At 45.5% G+C, this 14,954-nt stretch overlaps 1 protein-coding gene across 1 annotated transcript in view; it reads right to left on the minus strand.

Annotated features, from left to right (window-relative positions):
- LOC144270073 (gamma-aminobutyric acid receptor subunit beta-4) overlaps positions 1–14,954 on the minus strand; it is an 87,124-nt gene that overhangs the window by 40,263 nt on the left and 31,907 nt on the right. The gene's annotated exons all lie outside the window — the stretch shown is intronic.

Raw genomic sequence — 14,954 nt, forward strand, 5'->3', positions numbered from 1 at the left:
CCCCCTAGCATGTTTGCTATAGGGTATAAAGCTCCCCCTAGAGATCTTTTCAAGGATCTTAAATACATAAATCCAGTCGCACCACGCCATTGCAGAGGAAATGTTGTGGAGTTGTCTCTGTATGCATGGCCCAATGGAAAGAACACGGAACTAAAACCCAAGAGTTTTGGAGTAAAATATTCAGAAGCATGATACTTATGACATAGGACCCAGATCCTCATAGGTATTAAGGCGCCTACCTTCCACTGAAATCAATGGGCACTAGGCACCTAACTTCCTTTGGGGATCTGGGCCTTGGCTTAAGTCACACAGGGTAAGTCGACACTGCAACAAGTCCCAGAGCCCAAGTCTACAGCCTCGGGCTCGCAGGGTTCATGCTAGAGTGCTAAAAATAGCCCTGTAGACATGCCGGCTTGGGCTCGGAGATCCATGCCCCTCCCCAGGCTATAGTGTGAGCCTGAGTCTGTAAGAGTCACTGCGAAGGGGTTTCTTTGTTTTGCAGCGTAGACATACTCTGAGATGTTTTTGAAAAGTTTATCACTGAAATTTATTCCAAGCTCATCCACTGCTAACTCGCTGGGTGTCCTGGGGCACCTTACATATGCCTCATTGCCTCCCGCCCCTGCTCTATAACATGGAGATAAAGATATCAACTCACCTTCATAAAGCACTTTGATGCTCTTGGATCTATAGGCAAGTGGTAAGAGTATATAATACACATTGGAGGCTATTTTTTTACTTCTTGGCAGAAAATTAAATAGAGCTTGTAATTCACTGTGGCAGTCCAAAAGGACGATGCAGTTTGGGGCTGCATAGGTAGTGGTATCATGTCACACATCAGGGCAGTGATAGTACTTCTCTGCTTGGGGTGTAGAGTGGAATCCTGCACACACAGTTCTGCACACCAAAACCATTAGAATTTCTACAGCAATAGGAATGTTCCTGGTGCTCTACAGATAATGTCCCTCTCGTGTGTTTTCAGGAGAGATTTAAAGGAGGGGAGAGGAACAGGATGATGAGACAATTCAGGAAGATACGAGAAGGACATTAATAAACAGGAGGGTCCAAGGGAAAAAACAACAAAACTGATTAATGGGGTGAAGGGACTGGTGTACAGTACACAGGATGATTAAAATAACTAGCTATGCACAGCATAGTTTTACTAAATGAATACCAAGGAAGGTTGTAAGAGTGTGTAAGGATCTGTTGGGTCTGAACATAGAGAGGGACTATTTAGGATGGCTTGGGATGCAAGGGTATAATGGGATAAAATTAAGGACAGGAAAACATTGGGTGAATAGCAGGACATACTCCCAATGGTAACATCCATTGGAACATGGAAGAGTCTCCCAAGAGAAGTGATGGAAACCCTGTTGCTTGAGAAATTTAGGGCCTGGTTTTCTTCGGCAAGCCTAAGCAATTGTGTGTGCCCAGTTTGCACTTACAAATATAATGAGCTGCATGTGCAAACAACTCCAGTTATGCATCTAACTGGCCCCCTGTACGTACAAACACCTTGCATACCCACAAAGTCAGCAAACTCAGTAGTATATGCTTATTTTTGAGAATCAAGCCTCTTAAAGCTAGACTGGACTCTGCACTGCAGAATATATTCTAGAGAACATTCTGCATTGTCAGAAGGATTGGTAAGATAGTGGCATGACGTCATAGGTATAGTTTATCTCAGGTTCTAATTGTGGACCAGATTCTGCTCTCAGTTGCACCAGTGTCAACCCTGAGAATCTCTATTAAAGCCAATGGAGCCACTCCAGATTTACCTGAGCATAAATGAGTGCAAAATATGACCTGTGGTACCCTCCTCCCAGCTGAGCAATTCAAGTTTCAGCTTCATAAGTAACAAGGAGCCCGGTGGCACCTTAAAGACTAACAGATTTATTTGGGCATAAGCTTTTGTGGGTAAAAAAACTCTTCTTCAGATGCACCATAAGCTTCATAAGTATCACTGACAGGTGTAAGGTGAATGACTGACAATAGCACTTAGGTTAGATCCATATGAGGGTCTCCCTGATTCTCCTGGCTTAGTACATTATGCATGCAAAAAAATGGAGATTTCAGCAAGCCCAGAAAGTCCACAGGCAGGTGTCAAATGCTTTGAATTTATGGGCAACTGAATGCAACTCCAAGCTGAAGGAAGAGATACCGATCTGCAGTGCCCGTCCATGGTGAGCAAGTGCTCTCTGCAGTGCTCAGGACCAACAATCCCAGAGCCAGGGAATTATATTTGCAGTGTTGGCTGAAAGTTATTGGCAAAGAGCCCATGTGAGCTCGGTAAATAAAGTATCCAGATAATAAAAATACCCAAAGGCGCTGTGTAATTTTTTCAAGGTCTTTGATACAACTGACAATACTGAGAGGGGACAAAAGCCTGTGGAGGGATAGGAGCAGGAGCTGCCAATGGGCACAGTGCTGCAATTAAAGGAGGGGTTGTCACAGAAGCATGCTATGCCCCGTTGCTCCCAGATTGGCCCACTTCACGCAGGTCCACCATTGTGATCATGCAGACAGACGGACAAGAGGGAGAATGGCCTTTGTAGTTAAAGTATGGGCCTGGGACTGAGAAGATCTGGGTTTAATTCCCTGCTCTGACACAGTGCAAACCTCTATACCTCAGTTCTCCATCTGTAAAATAGGAAAAAGGATCATTCTCTACCTCCAGAAGGTACGGTGAGGGTAAAACATCAATGTGTGTGCACTGAAGGAGGCCAAATATGTTCCTAGACAGGCTCTAAACAAGAGTAGGAGTAGGGGAAACCAGGACACAACACATGTCCCCTTCCAGTCCTGCTACAGGGAGCCCAAGGTGGTGGCAAATTGTTTTCTCCCCTGCAGCTAGAAGAGGAGACGGGGTCAAGCCTGCGAATTGCTGAGCCTGCATGAGCCATGTTCTCCGACTCCTATGCAACTGGGATCCATAATGGCTGCTCTGAGTGGGGCAGTTTCTGGACACTGGCTCAAATGCAACATATCCCTGATGGGGGGAGAATACAAGAGGGGAACTCTCTTGCCCAGCTGTCCCCCAATGCCAGTGATAAGCAGTACAGGGCAGCCCTACCCCTATTAAAGATTCTCCTCTTTTGCTGCCTCAAGGGGACTTGGGAGGGACTGAGAATCTGGCCTGTTAGCCGAGGGTCTCCCCTTTAATCTGTGGGAGTTTCCTGGGATCACTGCTCAGAGCAGAGCAGCAGGGTTTGCCTAATCCCTGTTCGGCACACAGACACACAGGCATGCTATCCCGCAACCCATTTTGTCACGACCCCTTTTATCTGACCGGAGGGCCTGTCTGGACCTCCAACATCTCATTAGTTCCTCTCCCTTTCCTACCATTCTTCTGACTTGAACAGTCATTCTTCTCTGTTGCCTAGCAAGACGGCACAGACACAGAATATTAACTATGCCCCCTCCTCCAGAGGCCTGCAAATGTGATAACAGAAGGGAGGGGGTCCAGGAATCGTGGGAATATACAGGGAGCCTTGTTCCAGCCTTCGGAAGAAGCAAGGTTTTTATCTGCCATCATCACTTAGCATGTACATAACGTATAGAGCTATATATATCCTTATTTATTTACATATTCAAATTGCAACCCCCCCCGCCCCACACACACATTTGGATTCAGATCTGGTTTCTATATTGAGAAGCTCGTGCACATACCCACACCCACACTCCATAGCTGCATGCTTTCAATGTATATATCCTGGGATGTCTATAGGCCAGAGCCTGGAAATCTCAATCAATTTTCAGACAGTCCATATCCAGATGAAGCTTTCACCAAAGTCACGAAAATATTTGAGCATTCTACAGTATTCCTCCAATACACTGCAGCACTGTTGTTGAAAGAGGTAGAGATGTGGAGCACTGCTTTAGAATATAGGAGTTTTTTCAATAAAAAGGCATTCAGAGTTTTGCCTGTCTAAGGACTGAGAACAAACTGAGAAGCTGCTATAAGCTTTTGACCCAGGTACGTACAGTACTCTGCAACGTTTCCAAATACTGTAGGAATATGCTATTGTGAACTGCAGTAGTTTGTACTGTTACTATAAAATACTGCTGTATGTGCTGATCTAAAGATAAGCCATTTTGTACAGAAGCAGATAGAGAATTGTAATATTTTATATAGCAACATTCATCCCAAAGAATTTATCTCTACACTATAGCACTCCCAAAACGCAGCTGGCTTCAGCACATAGTATGGGGAAGGAAAATCTTGGCTCAGGAATCCTAGGTAAACTCTCACTCTGAGGATCAGGGGATAGTTTAATGTGAACTCAGGATGCTCTCACTTGGGAGGCCACCATACTAGGAAGATGCATGGAACTCCTGGTTATCAGCACTGGAATGAACAAGGGCTGAGTCATTCCTACCAGGGGTTGGACTTGTGGTTCCAGGCGACCTGGGGGTTTTCAAAGCTAGTGCTTAATGCTAAGAGCTCCAGGCAAAGAGATGGACGGAGGACGCCAGTTGAAGTGAGCAACATTTTAGTGGGCCTACACAACTTGGGAATGGTGCTACAAGTTCTTGAGGACCTTCTCCATTAACTATTTACATATATACAGACAGAGCTTTCTTGTAACACGAGCATTAAGACATTAAGACACCCCGTTGAGGCTAGAGAATCTTTGGCCACATTCACTCCCAGGGCTGTGGGCGGATGGAAACAGCTTCACAGGAGGGTGTGAGCCCCCACCCCAGGGGAAGGCATTGGTGGGACTTCTGTAACTCTCCTCTGGTGGGAGGTCAGCCAGGTCTCCTAGTGCCTGGCGGGAGGTGTCTGCCTGGTAGGGGTGCTGAAACAGTGCCCCTTTCCCAGGCCAATCCTACCCATTTTGGTACTGTACCAGCTGTCTTTGGGATTCCATGTCTCTTGTGCAGCTGCAGCCCTACTCCAGGCAGACATGCCTGAGTCTTGGTGGCCCAGGTGGTGAAGCTGGCACTGTTGCTATAGGAATTTCAGTTCTATGCGATGGAATGAAATCATCTGATATGCTCCATAGCTAACTAAGTCCTGTACCAGGCTTCTCCTCTACCAGGTATCCAGGGGTTGGTAGGTATCCCTGGCTATTTCTGGGTGTTAGAACTAGGAGCAGGGCACAGAGGCTACATTCTCATACCAGAGTTATCAGTGTTTCCAATGTGGAGGTGGTGGTAGGCAGATGTTTACTCTGAGTCTAATACAAAACTGTTCCTTGCTCAGCCCTATAGAGGCATGTGGAGCTCACCCACAGGAAAGGGGGCAAGGAGCCAGATTTGTGCATCTTCCATAGGGGTCTCCCCTTTGCTTAAACTTGGATCAAAGGAGGCACAGCTAGTCAAAGAGCAATGGAAACCCTGATTTAAAGCTCCGGATACTCGGCTGCTCGCAGAGAGAAGCTGCATGGTTTTCTATTGGGAATAAGGCAATACCACCCCTAACTTGGTGTGCTCAGTCTCTCGAGGACCCTTTGAAATCCAGCTGCTACTGTAAAAGTACTGATCCTTTCCTCCAGTTCTCAGATCACCCTCCAAGGGGGGATGCTGCAGAAAGTCAGGATGGTAGTGGCTGACGATGCATTTTTTGTCCCTTCCTCACCAACAGCCCTTGGTCACCATGTCCCACTCTTGGCTAAGTGCATCCATTCAAGCAGCTTCTTATACTTAGACCAGTACCTGACTTCTTGTCTCCCTCTCCTCTTCCAAGCCCAGTTCTTCTTCCAGGCATATTTCCTACCATGGTCTCTTTACCATTGATTCATACTCTCATTCACTCAAATTGTTGTACTGTGCTTTCTCTGGTTTATATTTTAAGATTGTTGGGCCATATCCTTCTCTGTGTTCATGCACATGTATAACTCTATAATCATATACTAATCCCAATACCAATCTTTGCTTTTTGCAATAAATTCCTGCAGGAAGCGGAGAAGCAAAAGGTGTGATGAATTTCCAATTCAAAGAAAAATAAAGGGCCACATGTTTTTTTCTTTGAAATGTCTCCTGTGATCCACTAAGGACTGAACATGGGGAGATGTCTCATTTGTGACTCATGATATAGAGGATATAAGCCATTTTGAGTAAAATATGATTCTCCCCTGAAGTCTTGTCCAGAATCTGAACCAACTTATTAAGGACTTCAGAAAAGTTCCAGTAACTTTCAGCCCTGTTGCTTTACATTTTCCCATACGTTTGCTTTTCCTGGTTCTAGCTGGGATCACATGCATAAGGAACAAAATATTGCACTGCCCATGACAGAATTCCAGTGTAAGAGCCTGACCATGAGATCATGAGAAATATGGACCACCTGCAACTCCCAATGACATTAAAGCCAAACCCTTAATTTTGCATACCCACGATGTTCAGATAAAGCATCCAAACTTTGTGGATGCTTCCTTTAGCCAAACCAAAATGTTCGACATTTGGAGTAATCTGAAGAGACACAGGAGGACAATATCTGAGCAGTATTACATAGGTACTATGGTGATGGGCATTGTGTAAGAACCTGGGGATTAGACAGACAAGTAGATGAACAATAATTAAAGAAATGAAAGAGAAGAAAACAGAAATACAGAAGGAAAAAGACTCTTGGCATGGGTCTGGAAATTGAGTTGATTTACTCTGAAAATCTTTTACAGATAACAAACTCTTTTTCTGCCTTTTTCAAATGGTCAGGAATATGGAAATGCCAACTTGGTCTCTCTAATCATTCAGTAACACTGACCTTTTTCCAATTTCTAAACCAGGGGCGTCTCTATGTAATCAACATTTGTGTGTGATAATCAATTTCAGACCAGTGAATTAGGAGCACTACAGAATGCCGCACAACTGTTTGCTTTATTAATAATGAGAGCACTATCACCCTGCTCCATCCACACAAGACTCTAACTCTAGTACAGAAGGATCACCTGTCCCAGAGTGGAGAAGGCAATTTAGTCACCATGCTTGTTCAAACCTGAGCTTCCTCCACATTGCTCCAACAATGGACTTACGTTGCATTCATTGGGCCAGATTCTTTACTCACATTGTGTAGTACCTTACTCCATGAGAAGGCCCATTGAAATCATTGTTAGTAGAGTAAGGCACTATTCAATGCAGGGGTGCTGGAACAATTTGTATAGTGGGGATGCTGAGCGCCACTGAACCAAACTGTAAACCCTGTATATGATGGAATCCACTTCAAACCAGGGAGTGCGGCAGCTCCCCCCTCCCCACACCCCTAGTTCCAGCACCTATGATTGGATGTGATTAAAGATATCAGCATCTAGCCCTTAGCTTTTAAGACTGCACTCATGCTGAAGAAAGATGCTCTGATCCCTGGCAGACTGCACTAAGATGCTCTGTCTAGAAATCAGTTGAATGTTTTCCCCACCTCCTATTTTTCCAACCTTCCTTTTGGTTTGGGGAAAAACATATAGATCCCATTTCTCCTAGTAGTCAGGTGGCCCTGTTGATGTTATCCACCAGGCACCGGCTGCTCCCTACTGCTGGGGAAGATAAAATGTTTAATTAGTCATCATAGTACAGAAGAAGTAAAATAAACTGAGATGCGAGAATGATGGCAGGAGTGTAAGCATGCTGGGCTCGTGATGGTGTAGCATGCAGGATTGACAACTGTGTAAGGAAGCAAGCTTTGTTCAGAATCAGCCTTTTCATTCTCTGTCAGCCCCCTCTTTTGGGAGAGGTATGGCTACATGTATGCAAAATAGCCGCTATTTGGCTTCACAAGTAAACATCCACAAGCAAACAGTAAATTACAGCACTGCACCCAAGAACTTGAACCAGTGACAATAACTACGTGACCTAAGCTGTACTACAGTGAGCTCTTTGGCAGTAGAAAGCAAAGAGAAATACCAGCTGTGATGCATTATATTATAGCACAGTGTCAGGAAACCCCCAGCACTGAGATATGTCTGCAATATCCCATTAAATCTCAGCATCAGGGAACCCCCAGAACTGAGACAGGACTGCACTACCTCTGCTGTAGCACAGCACAGCACCTGGGAATTCCCCAGAGACATATCCGCATCACCTCTGTTATGTCACAAGCCAGCTACCTTGAACCCCTCCCCAGCACCAAGACAGGGCAGCATATTGCATCTGCTATATTGTATTGCATCTGCTATATTGGAACACTACCATATTCAGGAACCTGCAGCACTGTGACATGACTGCATCACCTGCAGTATATTACAGCTCATAACTTCTAGCATATGACTGCATTATACTACAGCAGAATGCTTAATATTCTGGGCAAGAAATTCCCAGATGCTGTGCTGTAATATATTGCAGGTAATGCAGTCGTGTCACAGTGCTAGAAATTCCTGAATGCTATGAGAACACTTGTATCCTGGAATAAGATAGTAGACCACTAAGAAATTCCATCACCAAGACATAAATGCTTCATCTCCTCTATGTTCTAAAACCTTTGGGCATCAAGAAGCAGTGAACAGAGAGACTAACCCACATTACTTCTAGTAAATTGTTGCATGTAATTTCCCTAGTTGGGCTTTTCTGGAGGAAAATCTATTTTAAGAGTTAAAGATAACTATATCTTTGAAAAGGACAGAGGGAACTGTAGACTCTCAATCTTCGTTAGGTCATCACTACCATTGGTGAATCCTTGTAGCAATGACGGTGTTTTCCGTCACTGGTAACTTTAAATATAGAAGATGAAATCCTGGCTCCAGTGAGGTGAAAGTCAAAACTCTCGTAGGGACCAAGATTTAATCCAGAAAGTTTGCCTACTAAGAAGACAGGTTTGTGAAGGAATTCAAGTTGGGGGATCATATATATACACTGAGGTGCCCACTCTGCTTTCCTTCTCATACAGATTCATTCTTCCTTCCTCCCTCCCTCCCTCAATCCTGCAAGGAGCTCTGCATGGCCACAGGACTGAGCCCATGCAATTGGCTTTTTGTGCATGGATCAAATACCTCTCAGCTATGGAGTCTAATAGCTCCACTCCTTATAGCGTCCACATCTCCCCAGGCTCATCCGCCACATCAGCAGTAACCCACACACAAAGGTTAAAGTGAAAATAATAATAAATAATAATAATAAAAAAACAAAGAGCAAGTGTATATGCACATTCCAGTGAGAATACAAAATACTGCCAAGCTTAATGTGGGCAGATGCTACCACAAAGAAAGGCATATTTGAAATAGAGATAGACAGATAACTCAAACTAAAGATATAGAATTATCCCTGTTTGTGAAGGATCAAGAAACTGTAGGCCTGGACCTTCAAGGTCCTGAGAACCCTCATGTTCCGTGTGCACCCTCATCTCCCACGTTAAAATAAGGCTCAGTATTGTGCACTCAGCTAGCTCAAAAGCAGCTCTGTTTATAACTTGCACTGGGCACATGCTGCATACCGCCTGCATAGAGACTGTTGCCTTTGCCTCGTAGGAAGAAATTTGGCTTTCAAATAAGTTTCTACAGGTTGGAAAATAGCAGGCACAATACGTTAACTTCCTTAATTCAGACCGACATAGCGCAGTATGCCTTCCGCGATGCAGTCGCTCTCACGAACATGCACACAGATAATGGAATGTAGCATTGAGCAGTTATAAGAGAAGGCGGCCAGACCATATTCCCTGCCTTCAGGTTCAGTCCTGCATGGCACCTTGCCCCTTCCTACATTCTAATTGATTTTACTGCACACCTTCATCAAGCAGATGTACTACAAATATCCTATACATCGCACCATCTTCATGCACATCACTGGGAAATTTTTCCACAGGGAAGCTCCATCCTGACCCTTTCCCCTGCAACAATAACCCTCCCATAACTTTTCAACTTGTCACCTGCACCAAGGTTTATAAAATTTTAAAGCTAATGATATTACAAAAACTCAAACAATGATTTTGCAGATGTAGGAGTGCATCCCGGGATGAATAAATTATGGGAGCCACAAGAAGTTGCAATACAGGGAGAGCAGCTGAATACGTAAACGGTGCTGTCCATGGTGCTTATATATTGCTTTTTGGGTTTGTTGTATTATTAAGCTTCACATTTTTGTATACTTCAGAGAAGGAGATCCAGTAGAAAAGTCACAGAGGGTAACTGTATTTTCTTTTTTCAAGCACAGATAGCTGGTTTGGGGTTCCCATCCTTACCGACTCCCATGCTCAGATAACATATGAATGGCTAAAGGGATTTTTATTAACTTCCTGATTATCTGAACTGCAGCATGAGAACACGTCGGAGGAATTTCATCTCCAAAAGTAACCTTCAGAGAAAGAGTTAGCGCCAGCCTCTAACTGATGGGAGTTAGGAGAGAAATTCTACCATAGATAGATTATTCCATAACTGTTGACTCAGGGTTTTTCCAACTCCCTCTGAAGCAACTGGTACTGGCCACTGTCAGATGATAGCAGAGTAAATGGACTCATGGGCTGATCCAGTCTGGCAATTTCTAGGTTTCCTAATGCCATATTACACTTCTGCCATACTCTGCAAAATGACTCCACAGAAATGGCATTATGGAGCTCCACGTTCATCGTCTCCTAGTCACAGCTGGTTGGATAACATTTGGCAGAGAATTTATACAGCAAATTTCCTTTACCAGTATTCACAGGCACTGGGTTTCCATTATTTGCCCAGCTCTGTTTTCAATGATTTCTAGATCAAGTGTGGTAATTTTATACGATTTTATTTTTCAGCCTTGCAAATCCATCTGGAGATCTGAGAGGGGTCAAACTAGACTCTTTCCTTTGCATTGTCACCTGTAATGAAGGCTGCATTTGGCTGGCAGAACCTTAATCAATACCTGCCTGGTTCGGCACATGGAATCCAGGACCGGTGTTCACATCAGTGTAAATGGTTGGAACTTAGCAAACAATCCTGTTAAACAAAGAAGAAGGCAGAATAAGCTCCTGCTCAGTCTTAGCAGAGTTGGCTCTGCAAGGCTAGGGGGAATATGTAAGAATAAAACATTACTTTGGTGAGTAAAGTCAGAGGATAGGAGTCTGAATACATGCAGGGAGCAGCTCTGGTGAGCAGGAAGGGGTTATTTTTTCCACAGTCATTTTTCAGAGAAGTGCACTTTAATTATAATGTCACCGAGAAGATATTACAATTCCAGCAGTACAGCCAAGCATCTCTTGCACTAAGGCATGACTCCATCACTTCTGCTATAATATAGCACAGCATCTGGGAACCTCCAGCACCAACACACAACTTCATCTGCTCTAGCAAATCGACACCTGGGAGCCTCCAACCCTGAGACACAACTGCATTGCCTCTGCAACATTAGATAGCACAGCATCTGGGAACCTCCAGCACTAACTAACACACAACTGAATCTGCTCTACCAAATCGGCACCGGGAAGCCTCCAATCCTGAGACACAACGGCATTGCTTCTGCTACATTAGAGCACATAGGAAACTCCACCCCCCGCCCTCCACCCCCATTCTGAGATATTACTGCATCATCTCCTCTGTATTACAACACTCAGAAAACTACTGTATCGCTGTAGGACAGAGCTGCATTACCTTGCAGCATTGTATCTGGCTGGAATCTCAATGAAAACTAACTTCTTGTGTAATACAGCACAGCATCCAGTAACCTCCAGTATTTACCACCATTCTCTCTGTGCCCGATCTGCTGCAACCTGCAGCCCCAAGAGAGGGTAAACACAGCAAAGGGACCTAGCAGGTGAGGGGGCACTCTGATCACAGCAGCAGCACCCATTGTGCCAGAAAGGGATATTTGGGGATTAATTAATTATCCTACAAGGGGCAGTAATGAACAGCGCTCGTTGTGTAACAATAGAAGCTATCTGGTTTCCATGGCAACCGAGTCCCGCTTGTGCACTTTTAATTTATTCCTTGAACGGTTATTTCCTGATCTCAATGTCCTGAGAAATGTCTTGTTTTTCTTGCAGATATCCTTGTGCCTGGACCCAGGGCGAGACACTGATCTTTCCCCAGGGGGATTTGCTACCCAGCGCGGAGAACAAGAAGTCAAAACCTGCTCAGTGCAGAAACTCACATCACACAGGGAATAAAACTACCCCTGGCTCCCTTAACGTCTTCTTGTTAAGATGGCTCCAGTCTTCAACCCCTTTCAGAGCTGCCTCTCCTCTTCTCATTCTTTAAGTTACAGTGGCACTTCAAGGTCCTCATGTCAATTAGGATCCCATCATGCCAGATCCTTTACAGATATGTATCTAAGAGGTGCTGCTCACCCCACTTATAGTCCGAATTGACAAGCCAAAGTGTGGGAGGGGAAAACAGCAGCTCAGGAAAGTGACTTGACTGAGGTTTCCCTGCCGGTGAGTGGCAGAGACAGGCGTAACACCCAGGACTTCTGGTGCCCTGCCCACTGGACCAGACCATCTCCTTACTGGGTATACTTAGTGTGTCCATCAACGGTACCACACTAAACCCAGTAAGAACCTGAGCCCCCAGCATAGCCAGGGAGAAAGCTCCCACATTAAGAACGTGACATAATAGTCACAGCTTGGAAGAACGTCAGTCCAGTGAGTCTCGTAGAGCCAGCACAGGGGGGAAGAAATCTCTGCCAATGAGCTTCCCCAGCAGAACCAGGCATCCCCAGCATGGGCAGACACAACACTTCTCAGCAAAGGTTCCCCTCCTCCATACACACATGTGGAGAAATCACAGGAGAAAGCCACACTCTCAGAGCGAGAGTCTGAGTGGTTCATCAGGCACAGGTAGGAGACTAGTCCTGCAGAATATCATGTACAGGCAGGCAGGACACACTCCTAGGAGACAGCACATGAGGTACGCAGAATAGGCAGGAGCCAAATCCTGTCATACCCTGCATGGGAGAGAGAAATGCCCCTCCAGTGAGGACACGACAGACCCAACAAGGCAGGTAGGACAGTTCTCCTAAGAAGGGCTCATTGTACCCAAGGTGGGAAGCAGAGAGCCCCCATCTATCCTGGTATGGACCGGCCATAGCCAGCGTAGATAGGTGGAGAGCCCTCTCATGTAGACTCAGCACAGATGCGATCAGCGCCAGTCTGCCAGTGGAGACGCTACAGACATGGCACAGAGGTGGAAGGCCTGCTCTCCAGGAGCGGGCTGAGCTGACTACATTTGGCAGGATGACTGCATCAGGTTGAGGGGTGGTGTTAGCACAGTGGGAGGAAGAATGGTCCAGTGATCCAGATGCAGAAGGCCTAGATTCAATTTCCTGCCATGGATGTAGGGCAAATCATGCAGGCCCAGATTCTCAAAGGCACTTTGGCACCTAACTTTCAGTGCCTCCATTCCCCACCTAACAGGGGGTGATAGCACCATCCTATCTCACAAGAGAGTTGTGAGGAGACATACATTAAAGACTGTGAGGTGTACAGTATTGGGGGTCAGAAACCTATACTGGAATGTGAGTTTGTCCCACAAGACAAGCTGTTAGAAGTGCAATGAAAAGTGTATGTGCCACTTGGAAGGCTGAGGGTTGAACTGCAGGGAAATCTAACTTGTCCTGGACAGATCCATGGCAAACCCAGGCCTCAATGCAGCACTCCAAGGCTTTACTGTGCAAGAACTTGCAATGCAAATGGTTTCAACTGAGAACATGGACACACCATGAGCTAAATTCAGCCCTGATGCAGATGAGTGCAATTCCCACTCAACTCAACAGAGCTGAATTTGGCCCAAGCTGTTCCAAGCGTAGAGAAGATTTGAAACAGAAGTGTCCCCCCTCTACTCCTAAAAGTCCCACTTCCCACACACAAACCAAGAGCAGGAGCACTGGTGGGCACTGAAATCAGACAGGAGTGTCCGACACAGAGAAACAGGGCAGGAGCATTGGGACACAAAGGTTTTAATTCTCTTCACTGGCCAGGGAGCTCTAGGTAAGGCTGGGGTTCTTCTACATAGTTCAGAACCGAGAGAACAAAAGAACAACCTCCAGTGAATGTCTCCTTCACCCTTCCACCAAACACAGCCTTTCAAAAGCAGCAGGTCCAGAAGAAAAGCTTCCTGGGGGTGACCTCAGGGCAGATAGAGGGCCTTTTTCCTCATAACTCAGCAATTAGTTGTCCTTTGTTGAATGCCCACAGGGCTGGATGCTCAGCGATCCCATTGCTAAACAGTCACCAGGCCCAACTTCCAGCATGTGGGGAAGAAAACATGGGGGAGATACATGCCTCCCACACTCAGTCCATTGACCCCCCCGGATCAGCTCATCTGGGGTCAGGAATCTCTTTCCTGACCAGGGAGAGATGCACCAACCCATTAGTCTGACGTTAAACCCACCCAGCCCATCTCAGCACAGGCATCTCCATCTCTGGCAGCATATTCTTGTTTCCAGACAGTCTCTGAAACACCATAAGGCAAGTTTCAGAGTAGCAGCCGTGTTAGTTTGTATCTGCAAAAAGAAAAGGAGGACTTGTGGCATCAAATAAATTTGTTAGTCTCTAAGGTGCCATAAGTACTCCTTTTTTTTTTTTTTTTACTGTAAGGCAAGTGTTCGAAGCAGCAGTCATTGGACACATGCTGACTTGTAATGCCACCGCTGGCCCTGTGATGCTGGAAAAGAGCAGCAAACAAACACATCTGCTCTTTGGAGGTCTAACCACTAAAGGCTAGCAGAAATGTCTATGATGCCCAGGAAAGGTCCCCCGCCATGCTCTTGATGGAGCATTTGATACAGTTAAACCAGCAGCCATTCTCTTAGAGATGCTCATCTAAGAGCCCTAACAGACAGTAGCAAAGAACTCACAGCGTTTTAACAAGTCTACACTATAAAATTAAGTCAACCTAAGTTATGCCAATGCACAGTCATCAAAATAATGGAATCGGTTTTGCACGTCCACACTACGCTCCTTGTGTCAGCGGTGCCTGGCTTCACCAGGAGCGCCTGCATCAATTTATCTGCCAGCGTGGGAACACTGTGGCACGGCTTCTGAAAGGCAGCAACAGCTGATGTCAAAACGCAGTGTCTATACTGACACTGCACTGACCTAACTACATCAACCCATGCACTATGCCTCT

The sequence above is a fragment of the Eretmochelys imbricata genome, chromosome 9 (genome assembly GCF_965152235.1).
Source record: "Eretmochelys imbricata isolate rEreImb1 chromosome 9, rEreImb1.hap1, whole genome shotgun sequence".
NCBI classification, from domain to species: Eukaryota; Metazoa; Chordata; order Testudines; family Cheloniidae; genus Eretmochelys; species Eretmochelys imbricata.